This window comes from Schistocerca serialis, chromosome 11 (genome assembly GCF_023864345.2).
Source record: "Schistocerca serialis cubense isolate TAMUIC-IGC-003099 chromosome 11, iqSchSeri2.2, whole genome shotgun sequence".
In the NCBI taxonomy this organism is placed as follows: Eukaryota; Metazoa; Arthropoda; class Insecta; order Orthoptera; family Acrididae; genus Schistocerca; species Schistocerca serialis.
The window spans coordinates 7,489,679-7,510,434 of NC_064648.1; positions in this window are offsets into that span (position 1 = coordinate 7,489,679).

Sequence of the window (20,756 nt, forward strand, 5' to 3'; positions counted from 1 at the left end):
TGCATGGGAATTAAATACAAAAGGCACAATGCCGACTTAAGTACAAGAAAACTGACTCTTCTTACTGTCCATGTTTGAACCATTCCTGTGACACTAGTTATAGATTCCGATGCTTCAGTTCAGGTTTACTGTATCCCTCTGACCTTCTTATTGACGATGAAACACAGAAATTGCATCGGAATTATATACAAAAAGCACAATGATGACTTAAGTACAAGAAAACTGACTCTTCTTACTGTCTATGTTTTGAACCATTCGTGTGACACTAGTTATAGATTCCGATGCTTCACTTCAGGTTTACTGTATCCCTCTGACCTTGTTATTGACGATGAAACACAGATATTGCATCGGAATTAAATACAAAAGTCACAATGCCGACTTAAGTACAAGAAAACTGACTCTTCTCACTGTCTATGCTTGAACCATTCCTGTGACACTAGTTATAGATTATGATGCTTCACTTCAGGTTTACTGTATCCCTCTGACCTTCGTATTGACAATGAAACATAGAAATTGCATCGGAATTAAATACAAAAGGCAGAATGCCTACTTAAGTACAAGATAACTGACTCTTCTTACTGGCTATGATTTGAACCATTCCTGTGACACTAGTTATAGATTCCGATGATTCACTTCAGGTTCACTGTATCCCTCTGACGTTCTTATTGACGATGAAACACAGAAATTGCATTGGAATTAAATACAAAAGGCACAACGCCGACTTTAGTACAAGAAAACTGACCCTTCTTACTGTCTATGTTTTGAACCATTTCTGTGACACTAGTCATAGATTCCGATGCTTCACTTCAGGTTTACTGTATCCCTCTGACCTCCTTATTGACGATGAAACACAGAAATTGCATCGGAATTAAATACAAAAGGCACAATGCTGACTTAAGTACAAGAAAACTGACTCTTTTTACTGTCTATGTTTGAACCATTCATGTGAGACTTGTTATAGATTCCGATGCTTCACTTCAGGTTTACTGTATCTCTCTGACCTTCTTATTGTTGATGAAACACTGATATTGCATCGGAATTAAATACAAAATGCACAATGCCGACTTAAGTACTAGAAAACTGACTCTTCTTACTGTCTACACTCCTGGAAATGGAAAAAAGAACACATTGACACCGGTGTGTCAGACCCACCATACTTGCTCCGGGCACTGCGAGAGGGCTGTACAAGCAATGATCACACGCACGGCACAGCGGACACACCAGGAACCGCAGTGTTGGCCGTCGAATGGCGCTAGCTGCGCAGCATTTGTGCACCGCCGCCGTCAGTGTCAGCCAGTTTGCCGTGGCATACGGAGCTCCATCGCAGTCTTTAACACTGGTAGCATGCCGCGACAGCGTGGACGTGAACCGTATGTGCAGTTGACGGACTTTGAGCGAGGGCGTATAGTGGACATGCGGGAGGCCGGGTGGACGTACCGCCGAATTGCTCAACACGTGGGGCGTTAGGTCTCCACAGTACATCGATGTTGTCGCCAGTGGTCGGCGGAAGGTGCACGTGCCCGTCGACCTGGGACCGGACCGCAGCGACGCACGGATATACGCCAAGACCGTAGGATCCTACGCAGTGCCGTAGGGGACCGCACTGCCACTTCCCAGCAAATTAGGGGCACTGTTGCTCCTGGGGTATCGGCGACGACCATTCGCAACCGTCTCCATGAAGCTGGGCTACGGTCCCGCACACCGTTAGGCCGTCTTCCGCTCACGCCCCAACATCGTGCAGCCCGCCTCCAGTGGTGTCGCGACAGGCGTGAATGGAGGGACGAATGGAGACGTGTCGTCTTCAGCGATGAGAGTCGCTTCTGCCTTGGTGCCAATGATGGTCGTATGCGTGTTTGGCGCCGTGCAGGTGAGCGCAATAATCAGGACTGCATACGACCGAGGCACACAGGGCCAACACCCGGCATCATGGTGTGGGGAGCGATCTCCTACACTAGCCGTACACCACTGGTGATCGTCGAGGGGACACTGAATAGTGCACGGTACATCCAAACCGTCATCGAACCCATCGTTCTAACATTCCTAGACCGGCAAGGGAACTTGCTGTTCCAACAGGACAATGCACGTCCGCATGTATCCCGTGCCACCCAACGTGCTCTAGAAGGTGTAAGTCAACTACCCTGGCCAGCAAGATCTCCGGATCTGTCCCCCATTGAGCATGTTTGGGACTGGATGAAGTGTCGTCTCACGCGGTCTGCACGTCCAGCACGAACGCTGGTCCAACTGAGGCGCCAGGTGGAGATGGCATGGCAAGCCGTTCCACAGGACTACATCCAGGATCTCCACGATCGTCTCCATGGGAGAATAGCAGCCTGCATTGCTGCGAAAGGTGGATATACACTGTACTAGTGCCGACATTGTGCATGCTCTGCTGCCTGTGTCTATGTGCCTGTGGTTCTGTCAGTGTGATCATGTGATGTATCTGACCCCAGGAATGTGTCAATAAAGTTTCCCCTTCCTGGGACAATGAATTCACGGTGTTCTTATTTCAATTTCCAGTAGTGTATGTTTTGAACCATTCCTGTGACACTAGTTATAGATTCCGATGCTTCAGTTCAGGTTTACTGTATCCCTCTGACCTTCTTATTGACGATGAAACACAGTAATTGCATCTGAATTAAATACAAAAGGCACAATGACGATATAAGTACAAGAAAACTGACTCTTCTTACTGTCTATGTTTTGGACCATTCATGTGACACTAGTTATTGCTTCCGATGCTTCCCTTCAGGTTTACTGTATCCATCAGACCTTCTTATTGACGATGAAACACAGAAATAGCATCGGAAGTAAATACAAAAGGCACAATGCCGACTTATGTACAAGAAAACTGACTCTTCTTACTGTCTACGTTTGAACCATTCATGTGACACTAGTTATAGATTCCGATGCTTCACTTTAGGTTTACTGTATCCCTCTGACTTTCTTATTGACGATGAAACACAGAAATTGCATCGGAATTAAATACAAAAGGCACAATGCCGACTTAAGTACAAGAAAACTGACTCTTTATACTGTCTATGATTGAACCATTCCTGTGACACTAGTTATAGATTCCGATGCATCACTTCAGGTTTACTGCATCCCACTGACCTTCTTATTGACGATGAAACACAGAAAATGCATCGGATTTAAATACAAAAGGCACAATGCCGACTTAAGTACAAGAAAACTGACTCTTCTTACTGTCTACATGTTGAACCATTCCTGTGACACTAGTTATAGATTCCGATGCTTCACTTCAGGTTTACTGTACCCCTCTGACCTTCTTATTGACGATAAAACACAGTAATTGCATCGGAATTAAATACGAAAGGCACAATGCCGACTTAAGTACAAGCAAACTGACTCTTCTTACTGTCTATGCTTTGAACCATTCCTGTGTCACTAGGTATACATTCCGGTGCTTCACTTGAGGTTTACTGTATCCCTCTGACCTTCTTATTGACGATGAAACACAGAAATTGCTTCGGAATTAAATACAAAAGGCACAATGCCGACTTAAGTACAAGAAACCTGACTCTTCTTACTGTCTATGTTTGAACCATTCCTGTGACACTAGTTACAGATTAGGATGCTTCACTTTAGGTTCACTGTATCCCTCTGACCATCTTATTGACGATGAAACACTGAAATTGCATCGGAATTAAAAACAAAAAGCACAATGCCGACTTAAGTACAAGAAAACTGACTCTTCTTACTGCCTATGTTTTGAACCATTCTTGTGACACTAGTTATAGATTCCGATGCTTCACTTCAGGTTTACTGTATCCCTCTGACCCTTCTTATTGACGATGAAACACAGAAATTGCATCGGAATTAGATACAAAAGGCCCAACGCCGACTTAAGTACAAGAAAACTGAATCTTCTTACTGCCTATGTTTTGAACCATTCCTGTGACACTAGTTATAGATTCCGATGCTTCACTTCATGTTTACTGTATCCATCTGACATTCTTATTGACGACGTAACACAGAAATTGCATCGGAATTTAATACAAAAGGCACAATGCCGACTTAAGTACAGGAAAACTGTCTCTTCTTACTGTCTATGTTTGAACCATTCATGTGACACTAGTTATAGATTCCGATGCTTGACTCCAGGTTTACTGTATCCCACTGACCTTCTTATTGACGATGAAACACAGATATTGCGTCGGAATTAAATACAAAAGGCACAATGCCGACTTAAGTACAAGAAAACTGAGTCTTCTTACTGTCTATGTTTTGAACCATTCCTGTGACACTAGTTATAGATTCCGATGCTTCAGTTCAGGTTTACTGTATCCCTCTGATCTTCTTATTGACGATGAAACACAGAAATTGCAACGGAATTAAATTCAAAAGTCACAATGCCGACTTAAGGACAAGAAATCTGACTCTTCTTACTGTCTATGATTTGAACCATTCCTGTGACACTAGTTATAGATTCCCATACATCACTTCATGTTCGCTGTATACCTCTGACGTTCTTATTGACGATGAAACACAGAAATTGCATTGGAATTAAATACAAAAGGCACAACGCCGACTTTAGTTCAAGAAAACCGACTCTTCTTACTGTCTATGTTTTGATCCATTCCTGTGACACTAGTTATAGATTCCGATGCTTCACTTCAGGTTTACTGTATCCCTCTGACCTTCTTAATGACGATGAAACACTGTAATTGCATCCGAATTAAATACAAAAGCACAATGACGACTTAAGTACAAGAAAACTGACTCTTCTTACTGTCTACGTTTTGAACTATTCCTGTGACACTAGTTATAGATTCTGATGCTTCACTTCAGGTTTACTGTATCCCTCTGACCTTCTTATTGACGATGAAACACAGAAATTGCATCGGAATTAAATAGAAAAGGCACAATGCCGACTTAAGTACAAGAAAACTGACTCTTCTTACTGTCAATGTTTTGAACCATTCCTGTGACACTAGTTATAGATTCCGATGCTTCATCTCAGGTTTACTGTATCCCTCTGAGCTTCTTATTGACGATGAAACACAGAAATTGCAACGGAATTAAATTCAAAAGTCACAATGCCGACTTAAGGACAAGAAATCTGACTCTTCTTACTGTCTATGTTTTGAACCATTCCTGTGACACTAGTTAAAGATTCCGATGCTTCACTTCAGGTTTACTGTATCCCTCTGACCTTCTTATTAACGATGAAACACAGAAATTGCATCGGAATTAAATTCAAAAGGCACAATGCCGACTTAAGTACAAGAAAACTGACTCTTCTTACTGTCTAAGTTTTGAACCATTCCTGTGACACTAGTTATAGATTCCGTTGAATCACTTCAGCTTTACTGTATCCCTCTGACCTTCTTATTGACGATGAAACACAGAAATTTCATCGGAATTAAATACAAAATGCACAATGCCGACTTAAGTACAAGAAAACTGACTCTTCTTACTGTCTACGTTTTGAACCATTCCTGTGACTCTAGTTATAGTTTCCGATGCTTCACTTCAGGTTTACTGTATCCCTCTGACATTCTTATTGACGATGAAACACAGAAATTGCATCGGAATTAAATAGAAAACGCACAATGCCGACTTAAGTACAAGAAAACTGACTCTTCTTACTGTCTATGATTTGAACCATTCCTGTGACACTAGTTAAAGATTCCGATGCTTCACTTCAGGTTTACTGTATCCCTCTGACCTTCTTATTAACGATGAAACACAGAAATTGCATCGGAATTAAATTCAAAAGGCACAATGCCGACTTAAGTACAAGAAAACTGACTCTTCTTACTGTCTATGTTTTGAACCATTCCTGTGACACTAGTTATAGATTCCGATGCTTCACTTCAGGTTTACTGTATCCCACTGACCTTCTTGTTGACGTTGAAACACAGAAATTGCATCCGAGTTAAATACAAAAGGCACAACGCCGACTTAAGTACAGGTAAACTGACTCTTCTTACAGTCTATGTTTTGAGCTATTCCTGTGACACTAGTTATAGTTTCCGATGCTTCACTTCACGTTTACTGTATCCCTCTGACCTTCTTATTGACGATGAAACACTGAAATTGCATCGGAATTAAATATAAAAGGCACAATGATGACTTAAGTACAAGAAAACTGACTCTTCTTACTGTCTATGTTTTGAACCATTCCTGTGACACTAGTTATCGATTCCGAAGCTTCACTTCATGTTTACTGCATCCCTCTGACCTTCTTATTGACGACGGAACACAGTAATTGCATCGGAAATTGATACAAAAGGCACAATGCCGACTTAAGTCCAAGAAAACTGTCTCTTCTTACTGTCTATGTTTTGAACCATTCATGTGACACTAGTTATAGATTCCGATGCTTCACTTCAGGTTTACTATATCCCTCTGAGCTTCTTATTGACGATGAGTCACGGAAATTGCATCGGAATTAAATACAAAATGCACAATGCCGACTTAAGTACAAGAAAACTGACTCTTCTTACTGTCTAAGTTTTGAACCATTCCTGTGACACTAGTTATAGATTCCGTTGCTTCACTTCAGCTTTACTATATCCCTCTGACCTTCTTATTGACGATGAAACACAGAAATTGCATCGGAATTAAATACAAAAGGCACAATGCCGACTTAAGTACAAGAAAACTGACTCTTCTAACTGCCTATGTTTTGAACCATTCCTGTGACACTAGTTATAGATTCCGATGCTTCACTTCAGGTTCACTGTATCCCTCTGACCTTCTTATTGACGATGAAACACTGAAATGGCATCGGAATTAAATACAAAAGGCACAATGCCGACTTAAGTACAAGAAAACTGACTCTTCTTACTGTCTATGATTTGAACCATTCCTGTGACACTAGTTATAGATTCCGATGCTTCACTTCAGGTTCACTGTATCCCTCTGACGTTCTTATTGACGATGAAACACAGAAATCGCGTTGGAATTAAATACAAAGGGCACAACGCCGAATTTAGTACAAGAAAACTGACTCTTCTTACTGTGTATGCTTTGAACCATTCCTGTGACACTAGTTATTACTTCCGATGCTTCACTTCAGGTTTATTGTATCCCTCTGACCTTCTTATTGACGATGAAACACAGATATTGCATGGGAGTTAAATACAAAAGGCACAATGCCGACTTAAGTACAAGAAAACTGACTGTTCTTACTGTCTATGTTTTGAACCATTCCTGTGACACTAGTTATAGATTCCGATGCTTCACTTCAATTTTACTGTATCCCCTGACCTTCTTATTGACGATGAAACACAGATATTGTTTCGGAATTAAATAGAAAAGTCACAACGCCGACTTAAGTATAAGAAAACTGACTCTTCTTACTGTCAATGCTTTGAACCATTCCTGTGACACTAGTTATAGATTCCGATGCTTCACTTCAGGTTTTCTGTATCCCTCTGACCTTCCTATTGACGATGAAACACAGGAATTTCATCGGAATTAAATACAAAATGCACAAAGCCGACTTAAGTACAAGAAAACTGACTCTTCTTACTGTCTACGTTTTGAACCATTCCTGTGAATCTAGTTATAGATTCCGATGCTTCACTTCAGGTTTACTGTATCCCTCTGACCTTCTTATTGACGATGAAACACAGAAATTGCATCGGAGTTAAATACAAAAGGCACAACGTCGACTTAAGTACAGGAAAACTAACTCTTCTTACAGTCTATGTTTTGAACCATTCCTGTGACACTAGTTATAGTTTCCGATGCTTCACTTCAGGTTTACTGTATCCCTCTGACCTTCTTACTGACGATGAAACACAGATATTGCATCGGAATTAAATACAAATGGCACAATGACGACTAAAGTACAAGAAAACTGACTCTTCTTACTGTCTATGTTTTGAACCATTCCTGTGACACTAGGTATACATTCCGATGCTTCGCTTCAAGTTTACTGTATCCCTCTGACCTTCTTATTGACGATGAAACACAGAAATAGCATCGGAATTAAATACAAAACGCACAATGCCGACTTAAGTACAAGAAACCTGACTCTTCTTACTGTCTATGTTTGAACCATTCCTGTGACACTAGTTATAGATTCCGATGCTTCACTTCAGGTTCACTGTATCCATCTGACCTTCTTATTGACGATGAAACACCGAAATTGCATCGGAATTAAATACAAAAGGCACAACGCCGACTTAAGTACAAGAAAACTGACTCTTGTTACTGTCTATGATTTGAACCATTCCTGTGACACTAGTTATCGATTCCGATGCTTCACTTCATGTTTACTGTATCCCTCTGACATTCTTATTGACGACGGAACACAGTAATTGCATCGGAAATTTATACAAAAGGCACAATTCCGACTTAAGTACAAGAAAACTGTCTCGTCTTACTGTCTATGTTTTGAACCATTCATGTGACACTAGTTATAGATTTCGATGCTTCACTTCAGGTTTACTGTATCCCTCTGAGCTTCTTATTGTCGATGAAACACGGAAATTGCATCGGAATTAAATACAAAAGGCACAATGCCGACTTAAGTACAAGAAAACTGACTCTTCTTATTGTCTATGTTTTGAACCATTCCTGTGACAATAGTTATAGATTCCGATGATTCACTTCAGGTTTACTGTATCCCTCTGACCTTCTTATTGACGACGAAATACAAAAATTGCATCGGAATTAAATACAAAAGGCACAACGCCGACTTAAGTACAAGAAAACTGACTCTTTTTACTGTCTATGTTTTGAACGATTCCTGTGACACTAGTTATAGATTCCGGTGCTTCACTTCACGTTTTCTGTATCCCTCTTACCTTCTTATTGACGAAGAAACACAGAAATTGCATCGGAATTAAATACAAAAGGCACAATGATGACTTAAGTACAAGAAAACTGACTCTTCTTACTGTCTATGTTTTGAACCATTCCTGTGACACTAGTTATAGATTCCGATGCTTCACTTCAGGTTTACTGTATCCCTCTGACCTTGTTATTGACGATGAAACACAGATATTGCATCGGAATTAAATACAAAAGGCACAATGCCGACTTAAGTACAAGAAAACTGACTCTTCTTACAGTCTATGTTTTGAACCATACCTGTGACACCAGTTATCGATTCCGATGCTTCACTTCATGTTTACTGCATCCCTCTTACCTTCTTATTGAAGATGGAACACAGTAATTGCATCGGAAATTAATACAAAAGGCACAATGCCGACTTAAGTCCAAGAAAACTGTCTCTTCTTACTGTCTGTGTTTTGAACCACTCATGTGACACTAGTTATAGATTCCGATGCTTCACTTCAGGTTTACTATATCCCTCTGAGCTTCTTATTGACGATGATTCACGGAAATTGCATCGGAATTAAATACAAAAGGCACAATGCCGATGTAAGTACAAGAAAACTGACTCTTCTTACAATCTATGTTTTCAACCATTCCTGTGACACTAGGTATAGATTCTGATGCTTCACTTCAGGTTTACTGTATCCCTCTGACCTTCTTATTGATGATGAAACACAGAAATTGCATCGGAATTAAATAGAAAAGGCACAATGCCGACTTAAGAACAAGAAAACTGACTCATCTTACTGTCTATGTTTTGAACCATTTCTGTGACACTAGTTATAGATTCCGATGCTTCACCTCAGGTTTACTGTATCCCTCTGACCTTCTTATTGACGATGAAAGACAGACATTGCAACGGAATTAAATACAAAAGGCACAATGCCGACTTAAGTACAAGAAAACTGACTCTTCTTACTGTCTATGTTTTGAACGATTCCTATGACACTAGTTAAAGATTCCGATGCTTCACTTCAGGTTTACTGTATCCCTCTGACCATCCTATTGACGATGAAACACAGAAATTGAATCGGAATTAAATACAAAAGGCACAATGCCGACTTTAGTACAAGAAAACTGACTCTTCTTACTGTCTAAGTTTTGAACCATTCCTGTGACACTAGTTATAGATTCCGTTGCTTCACTTCAGTTTTACTATATCCCTCTGACCTTCTTATTGACGATGAAACACAGAAATTGCATCGGAATTAAATACAAAAGGCACAATGCCGACTTAAGTACAAGGAAACTGACTCTTCTAACTGCCTATGTTTTGAACCATTCCTGTGACACTAGTTATAGATTCCGATGCTTCACTTCAGGTTCACTGTATCCCTCTGACCTTCTTATTGACGATGAAACACTGAAATTGCATCGGAATTAAATACAAAAGGCACAATGCCGACTTAAGTACAAGAAAACTGACTCTTCTTACTGTCTATGATTTGAACCATTCCTGTGACACTAGTTATAGATTCCGATGCTTCACTTCATGTTCACTGTATCCCTCTGACGTTCTTATTGACGATGAAACACAGAAATCGCGTTGGAATTAAATACAAAAGGCACAACGCCGAATTTAGTACAAGAAAACTGACTCTTCTTACTGTGTATGCTTTGAACCATTCCTGTGACACTAGTCATTGCTTCCGATGCTTCACTTCAGGTTTACTGTATCCCTCTGACCTTCTTATTGTCGATGAAACACAGATATTGCATGGGAGTTAAATACAAAAGGCACAATGCCGACTTAAGTACAAGAAAACTGACTCTTTTACTGTCTATGTTTTGAACCATTCCTGTGACACTAGTTATAGATTCTGATGCTTCACTTCAATTTTACTGTATCCCCTGACCTTCTTATTGACGATGAAACACAGAAATTGCTTCGGAATTAAATAGAAAAGTCACAACGCCGACTTAAGTACAAGAAAACTGACTCATCTTACTGACAATGCTTTGAACCATTCCTGTGACACTAGTTATAGATTCCGATGCTTCACTTCAGGCTTTCTGTATCCCTCTGACCTTCCTATTGACGATGAAACACAGGAATTTCATCGGAATTAAATACAAATTGCACAATGCCGACTTAAGTACAAGAAAACTGACTCTTCTTACTGTCTACGTTTTGAAACATTCCTGTGAATCTAGTTATAGATTCCGATGCTTCACTTCAGGTTTACTGTATCCCTCTGACCTTCTTATTGACGATGAAACACAGAAATTGCATCGGAGTTAAATACAAAAGGCACAACGCCGACTTAAGTACAGGAAAACTAACTCTTCTTACAGTCTATGTTTTGAACCATTCCTGTGACACTAGTTATAGTTTCCGATGCTTCACTTCAGGTTTACTGTATCCCTCTGACCTTCTTACTGACGATGAAACACAGATATTGCATCGGAATTAAATACAAATGGCACAATGACGACTTAAGTACAAGAAAACTGACTCTTCTTACTATCTATGTTTTGAACCATTCCTGTGACACTAGGTATAAATTCCGATGCTTCTCTTCAGGTTTACTGTATCCCTCTGACCTTGTTATTGACGATGAAACACAGAAATTGCATCGGAATTAAATACAAAACGCACAATGCCGACTTAAGTACAAGAAACCTGACTCTTCTTACTGTCTATGTTTGAACCATTCCTGTGACACTAGTTATAGATTCCGATGCTATACTTCAGGTTCACTGTATCCCTCTGACCTTCTTATTGACGATGAAACACCGAAATTGCATCGGAATTAAATACAAAAGGCACAACGCCGACTTAAGTACAAGAAAACTGACTCTTGTTACTCTCTATGATTTGAACCATTCCTGTGACACTAGTTATCGATTCCGATGCTTCACTTCATGTTTACTGTATCCCTCTGACCTTCTTATTGACGATGGAACACAGTAATTGCATCGGAATTAAATACAAAACGCACAATGCCGACTTAAGTACAAGAAACCTGACTCTTCTTATTGTCTATATTTTGAACCATTCCTCTGACAATAGTTATAGATTCCGATGATTCACTTCAGGTTTACTGTATCCCTCTGACCTTATTATTGACGATGAAATACAAAAATTGCATCGGAATTAAATACAAAAGGCACAACGCCGACTTAAGTACAAGAAAACTGACTCTTCTTACTGTCTATGTTTTGAACCATTCCTGTGACACTAGGTATAAATTCCGATGCTTCTCTTCAGGTTTACTGTATCCCTCTGACCTTCTTATTGACGAAGAAACACAGAAATTGCATCGGAATTAAATACAAAAGGCACAATGATGACTTAAGTACAAGTAAACTGACTCTTCTTACTGTCTATGTTTTGAACCGTTCCTGTGACACTAGTTATAAATTCTGCTGCTTCACTTCCGGTTTACTGTATCCCTCTGACCTTCTTATTGACGATGAAACACAGAAATTGCATCGGAGCTAAATACAAAAGGCACAATGCCGACTTAAGTACTAGAAAACTGACACTTCTTTCAGTCTATGTTTTGAACCATTCGTGTGACACTAGTTATAGATTCCGATGCTTCACTTCAGGTTTACTGTATCCCTCTGACCTTGTTATTGAGGATGAAACACAGATATTGCATCGGAATTAAATACAAAAGGCACAATGCCGACTTAAGTACAAGAAAACTGACCCTTCTCACTGTCTATGTCTTGAACCATTCCTGTGGCACTAGTTATAGATTCCGATGCTTCATTTCAGGTTAACCGTATCCCTCTGACCTTCTTATTGACGTTGAAACGCAGAAATTGCATCGGAATTAAATACAAAAGGCACAATGCCGACTTAAGTACAAGAAAACTGACACTTCTTACTGTCTATGTTTTGAACCATTCATGTGACACTAGTTATAGATTCCGATGCTTTACTCCAGGTTTACTGTATCCGTCTGACCTTCTTATTGACGATGAAACACAGAAATTGCATCGGAATTAAATACAAAAGGCACAATGCCGTTTTAAGTACAAGAAACCTGACTCTTCTTACTGTCTATGATTTGAACCATTCCTCTGACGCTAGTTATAGATTCCGATGCTTCACTTAAGGTTTACTGTATCCCTCTGACCTTCTTATTGACGATGAAACACAGAAATTGCATCGGAAGTAAATACAACAGTCACAATGCCGACTTAAGTACATGAAACCTGACTCTTCTTACTGTCTATGTTTGAACCATTCCTGTGACACTAGTTGTAGATTCCGATGCTTCACTTCAGGTTCACTGTATCCCTCTGACCTTCTTATTGACGATGAAACACTAAAATTGCATCGGAATTAAATACAAAAGGCACAATGCCGACTTAAGTACAAGAAACCTGACTCTTCTTACTCTCTATGCTTTGAACCATTCCTGTGACAATAGTTATAGATTCCGATGCTTCACTTCAGGTTTACTGTATCCCTCTGACCTTCTTATTGACGATGAAACACAAAAATTGCATCGGAATTAAATACAAAAGGCACAACGCCGACTTAAGTACAAGAAAACTGACTCTTCTTACTGTCTAAGTTTAGTACCATTCCTGTGACACTAGTTATAGATTCCGATGCTTGACTTCATGTTTTCTATATCCCTCTTACCTTCTTATTGACGATGAAACACAGAAATTGCATCGGAATTTTATACAAAAGGCACAATTCCGACTTAAGTACAAGAAAACTGACACATCTTACTGTCTATGTTTTGAACCATTATAGATTCCGATACTTAACTCCAGGTTTACTGAATCTCTCTGACCTTCTTATTGACGATGATACACAGAAATTGCATCGGAATTATATACAAAACGCAAAATGATGACTTAAGTACAAGAAAACTGACTCCTCTTACTGTCTATGTTTTGAGCCATTCCTGTGCCACTAGTTATAGATTCCGATGCTTCAATTCAGGTTTACTGTATCCCTCTGACCTTCTTATTGACGATGAACACAGAAATTGCATCGGAATTAAATGCAAAAGGCACAATGCCGACTTAAGTACAAGAAAACTGACTCTTCTTACTGTCTAAGTTTTGAACCATTCCTGTGACACTAGTTATAGATTCCGATGCTTCACTTCAGGTTTATTGTATCCCTCTGACTTTCTTATTGACGATGAAACACAGAAATTGCATGGGAATTAAATACAAAAGGCACAATGCCGACTTAAGTACAAGAAAACTGACTCTTCTTACTGTCCATGTTTGAACCATTCCTGTGACACTAGTTATAGATTCCGATGCTTCAGTTCAGGTTTACTGTATCCCTCTGACCTTCTTATTGACGATGAAACACAGAAATTGCATCGGAATTATATACAAAAAGCACAATGATGACTTAAGTACAAGAAAACTGACTCTTCTTACTGTCTATGTTTTGAACCATTCGTGTGACACTAGTTATAGATTCCGATGCTTCACTTCAGGTTTACTGTATCCCTCTGACCTTGTTATTGACGATGAAACACAGATATTGCATCGGAATTAAATACAAAAGTCACAATGCCGACTTAAGTACAAGAAAACTGACTCTTCTCACTGTCTATGCTTGAACCATTCCTGTGACACTAGTTATAGATTATGATGCTTCACTTCAGGTTTACTGTATCCCTCTGACCTTCGTATTGACAATGAAACATAGAAATTGCATCGGAATTAAATACAAAAGGCAGAATGCCTACTTAAGTACAAGATAACTGACTCTTCTTACTGGCTATGATTTGAACCATTCCTGTGACACTAGTTATAGATTCCGATGATTCACTTCAGGTTCACTGTATCCCTCTGACGTTCTTATTGACGATGAAACACAGAAATTGCATTGGAATTAAATACAAAAGGCACAACGCCGACTTTAGTACAAGAAAACTGACCCTTCTTACTGTCTATGTTTTGAACCATTTCTGTGACACTAGTCATAGATTCCGATGCTTCACTTCAGGTTTACTGTATCCCTCTGACCTCCTTATTGACGATGAAACACAGAAATTGCATCGGAATTAAATACAAAAGGCACAATGCTGACTTAAGTACAAGAAAACTGACTCTTTTTACTGTCTATGTTTGAACCATTCATGTGAGACTTGTTATAGATTCCGATGCTTCACTTCAGGTTTACTGTATCTCTCTGACCTTCTTATTGTTGATGAAACACTGATATTGCATCGGAATTAAATACAAAATGCACAATGCCGACTTAAGTACTAGAAAACTGACTCTTCTTACTGTCTACACTCCTGGAAATGGAAAAAAGAACACATTGACACCGGTGTGTCAGACCCACCATACTTGCTCCGGGCACTGCGAGAGGGCTGTACAAGCAATGATCACACGCACGGCACAGCGGACACACCAGGAACCGCAGTGTTGGCCGTCGAATGGCGCTAGCTGCGCAGCATTTGTGCACCGCCGCCGTCAGTGTCAGCCAGTTTGCCGTGGCATACGGAGCTCCATCGCAGTCTTTAACACTGGTAGCATGCCGCGACAGCGTGGACGTGAACCGTATGTGCAGTTGACGGACTTTGAGCGAGGGCGTATAGTGGACATGCGGGAGGCCGGGTGGACGTACCGCCGAATTGCTCAACACGTGGGGCGTTAGGTCTCCACAGTACATCGATGTTGTCGCCAGTGGTCGGCGGAAGGTGCACGTGCCCGTCGACCTGGGACCGGACCGCAGCGACGCACGGATATACGCCAAGACCGTAGGATCCTACGCAGTGCCGTAGGGGACCGCACTGCCACTTCCCAGCAAATTAGGGGCACTGTTGCTCCTGGGGTATCGGCGACGACCATTCGCAACCGTCTCCATGAAGCTGGGCTACGGTCCCGCACACCGTTAGGCCGTCTTCCGCTCACGCCCCAACATCGTGCAGCCCGCCTCCAGTGGTGTCGCGACAGGCGTGAATGGAGGGACGAATGGAGACGTGTCGTCTTCAGCGATGAGAGTCGCTTCTGCCTTGGTGCCAATGATGGTCGTATGCGTGTTTGGCGCCGTGCAGGTGAGCGCAATAATCAGGACTGCATACGACCGAGGCACACAGGGCCAACACCCGGCATCATGGTGTGGGGAGCGATCTCCTACACTAGCCGTACACCACTGGTGATCGTCGAGGGGACACTGAATAGTGCACGGTACATCCAAACCGTCATCGAACCCATCGTTCTAACATTCCTAGACCGGCAAGGGAACTTGCTGTTCCAACAGGACAATGCACGTCCGCATGTATCCCGTGCCACCCAACGTGCTCTAGAAGGTGTAAGTCAACTACCCTGGCCAGCAAGATCTCCGGATCTGTCCCCCATTGAGCATGTTTGGGACTGGATGAAGTGTCGTCTCACGCGGTCTGCACGTCCAGCACGAACGCTGGTCCAACTGAGGCGCCAGGTGGAGATGGCATGGCAAGCCGTTCCACAGGACTACATCCAGGATCTCCACGATCGTCTCCATGGGAGAATAGCAGCCTGCATTGCTGCGAAAGGTGGATATACACTGTACTAGTGCCGACATTGTGCATGCTCTGCTGCCTGTGTCTATGTGCCTGTGGTTCTGTCAGTGTGATCATGTGATGTATCTGACCCCAGGAATGTGTCAATAAAGTTTCCCCTTCCTGGGACAATGAATTCACGGTGTTCTTATTTCAATTTCCAGTAGTGTATGTTTTGAACCATTCCTGTGACACTAGTTATAGATTCCGATGCTTCAGTTCAGGTTTACTGTATCCCTCTGACCTTCTTATTGACGATGAAACACAGTAATTGCATCTGAATTAAATACAAAAGGCACAATGACGATATAAGTACAAGAAAACTGACTCTTCTTACTGTCTATGTTTTGGACCATTCATGTGACACTAGTTATTGCTTCCGATGCTTCCCTTCAGGTTTACTGTATCCATCAGACCTTCTTATTGACGATGAAACACAGAAATAGCATCGGAAGTAAATACAAAAGGCACAATGCCGACTTATGTACAAGAAAACTGACTCTTCTTACTGTCTACGTTTGAACCATTCATGTGACACTAGTTATAGATTCCGATGCTTCACTTTAGGTTTACTGTATCCCTCTGACTTTCTTATTGACGATGAAACACAGAAATTGCATCGGAATTAAATACAAAAGGCACAATGCCGACTTAAGTACAAGAAAACTGACTCTTTATACTGTCTATGATTGAACCATTCCTGTGACACTAGTTATAGATTCCGATGCATCACTTCAGGTTTACTGCATCCCACTGACCTTCTTATTGACGATGAAACACAGAAAATGCATCGGATTTAAATACAAAAGGCACAATGCCGACTTAAGTACAAGAAAACTGACTCTTCTTACTGTCTACATGTTGAACCATTCCTGTGACACTAGTTATAGATTCCGATGCTTCACTTCAGGTTTACTGTACCCCTCTGACCTTCTTATTGACGATAAAACACAGTAATTGCATCGGAATTAAATACGAAAGGCACAATGCCGACTTAAGTACAAGCAAACTGACTCTTCTTACTGTCTATGCTTTGAACCATTCCTGTGTCACTAGGTATACATTCCGGTGCTTCACTTGAGGTTTACTGTATCCCTCTGACCTTCTTATTGACGATGAAACACAGAAATTGCTTCGGAATTAAATACAAAAGGCACAATGCCGACTTAAGTACAAGAAACCTGACTCTTCTTACTGTCTATGTTTGAACCATTCCTGTGACACTAGTTACAGATTAGGATGCTTCACTTTAGGTTCACTGTATCCCTCTGACCATCTTATTGACGATGAAACACTGAAATTGCATCGGAATTAAAAACAAAAAGCACAATGCCGACTTAAGTACAAGAAAACTGACTCTTCTTACTGCCTATGTTTTGAACCATTCTTGTGACACTAGTTATAGATTCCGATGCTTCACTTCAGGTTTACTGTATCCCTCTGACCCTTCTTATTGACGATGAAACACAGAAATTGCATCGGAATTAGATACAAAAGGCCCAACGCCGACTTAAGTACAAGAAAACTGAATCTTCTTACTGCCTATGTTTTGAACCATTCCTGTGACACTAGTTATAGATTCCGATGCTTCACTTCATGTTTACTGTATCCATCTGACATTCTTATTGACGACGTAACACAGAAATTGCATCGGAATTTAATACAAAAGGCACAATGCCGACTTAAGTACAGGAAAACTGTCTCTTCTTACTGTCTATGTTTGAACCATTCATGTGACACTAGTTATAGATTCCGATGCTTGACTCCAGGTTTACTGTATCCCACTGACCTTCTTATTGACGATGAAACACAGATATTGCGTCGGAATTAAATACAAAAGGCACAATGCCGACTTAAGTACAAGAAAACTGAGTCTTCTTACTGTCTATATTTTGAACCATTCCTGTGACACTAGTTATAGATTCCGATGCTTCAGTTCAGGTTTACTGTATCCCTCTGATCTTCTTATTGACGATGAAACACAGTAATGGCATCTGAATTAAATACAAAAGGCGCAATGACGATATAAGTACAAGAAAACTGACTCTTCTTACTGTCTATGTTTTGGACCACTCATGTGACACTAGTTATAGCTTCCGATGCTTCACTTCAGGTTTACTGTATCCATCAGACCTTCTTATTGACGATGAAACACAGAAATAGCATCGGAATTAAATACAAAAGGCACAATGCCGACTTATGTACAAGAGAACTGACTCTTCTTACTGTCTACGATTGAACTATTCATGTGACACTAGTTATAGATTCCGATGCTTCACTTTAGGTTTACTGTATCCGTCTGACCTTCTTATTGACGATGAAACACAGAAATTGCATCGGAATTAAATACAAAATGCACAATGCCGACTTAAGTACAAGAAAACTGACTCTTCTTACGGTCTATGATTGAACCATTCCTGTGACACTAGTTATAGATTCCGATCCATCACTTGAGGTTTACTGTATCCCTCTGACCTTCTTATTGACGATGATTCACAGAAAATGTATCGGATTTAAATACAAAAGGCACAATGCCGACTTAAGTACAAGAAAACTGACTCTTCTTACTGTGTACTTTTTGAACCATTCCTGTGACACAAGTTATAGATTCCGATGCTTCACTTCAGGTTTACTGTACCCCTCTGACCTTCTTATTGACGATGAAACACAGTAATTGCATCGGAATTAAATACGAAAGGCACAATGCCGACTTAAGTACAAGCAAACTGACTCTTCTTACTGTCTATGCTTTGAACCATTCCTGTGTCACTAGGTATACATTCCGGTGCTTCACTTGAGGTTTACTGTATCCCTCTGACCTTCTTATTGACGATGAAACACAGAAATTGCTTCGGAACTAAATACAAAAGGCACAATGCCGACTTAAGTACAAGAAACCTGACTCTTCTTACTGTCTATGTTTGAACCATTCCTGTGACACTAGTTATAGATTCCGATGCTTCACTTCAGGTTCACTGTATCCCTCTGACCTTCTTATTGACGATGAAACACTGAAATTGCATCGGAATTAAATACAAAAAGCACAATGCCGACTAAAGTACAAGAAAACTGACTCTTCTTACTGTCTATGTTTTGAACCATTCCTGTCACACTAGTTATAGATTCCGATGCTTCACTTCAGGATTACTGTATCCCTCTGACCTTCTTATTGACGATGAAACACAGAATTTGCATCGGAATTAGATACAAAAGGCCCAACGCCGACTTAAGTACAAGAAAACTGAATCTTCTTACTGTCTATGTTTTGAACCATTCCTGTGACACTAGTTATAGATTCCGATGCTTCACTTCATGTTTACTGTATCCATCTGACCTTCTTATTGACGACGTAACACAGACATTGCATCGGAATTTAATACAAAAGGCACAATGCCGACTTAAGTACAGGAAAACTGTCTCTTCTTACTGTCTATGTTTGAACCACTCATGTGACACTAGTTATAGATTCCGATGCTTGACTCCAGGTTTACTGTATCCCACTGACCTTCTTATTGACGATGAAACACAGATATTGCGTCGGAATTAAATACAAAAGGCACAATGCCGACTTCAGTACAAGAAAACTGAGTCTTCTTACTGTCTATATTTTGAACCATTCCTGTGACACTAGTTATAGATTTCGATGCTTCAGTTCAGGTTTACTGTATCCCTCTGACCTTCTTATTGACGATGAAACACAGTAATTGCATCTGAATTAAATACAAAAGGCACAATGACGATATAAGTACAAGAAAACTGACTCTTCTTACTGTCTATGTTTTGGACCATTCATGTGACACTAGTTATTGCTTCCGATGCTTCGCTTCAGGTTTACTGTATCCATCAGACCTTCTTATTGACGATGAAACACAGAAATAGCATCGGATATTAAATACAAAAGGCACAATGCCGACTTATGTACAAGAAAACTGACTCTTCTTACTGTCTACGTTTGAACCATTCATGTGACACTAGTTATAGATTCCGATGCTTCACTTTAGGTTTACTGCATCCCTCTGACCTTCTTATTGACGATGAAACACAGAAATTGCATCGGAAAAAAATACAAAAGGCACAATGCCGACTTAAGTACAAGAAAACTGACTCTTCTTACTGTCTATGATTGAACCATTCCTGTGACACTAGTTATAGATTCCGATGCATCACTTCAGGTTTGCAGCATCCCTCTGACCTTCTTTTTGACGATGAAACACAGAACATGCATCGGAATTAAATACAAAAGGCACAATGCCGACTTAAGTACAAGAAAACTGACTCTTCTTACTGTCTACTTTTTGAACCATTCCTGTGACACTAGTTATAGATTCCGATGCTTCACTTCAGGTTTACTGTACCCCTCTGACCTTCTTATTGACGATGAAACACAGTAATTGCATCGGAATTAAATACGAAAAGCACAATGCCGACTTAAGTACAAGCAAACTGACTCTT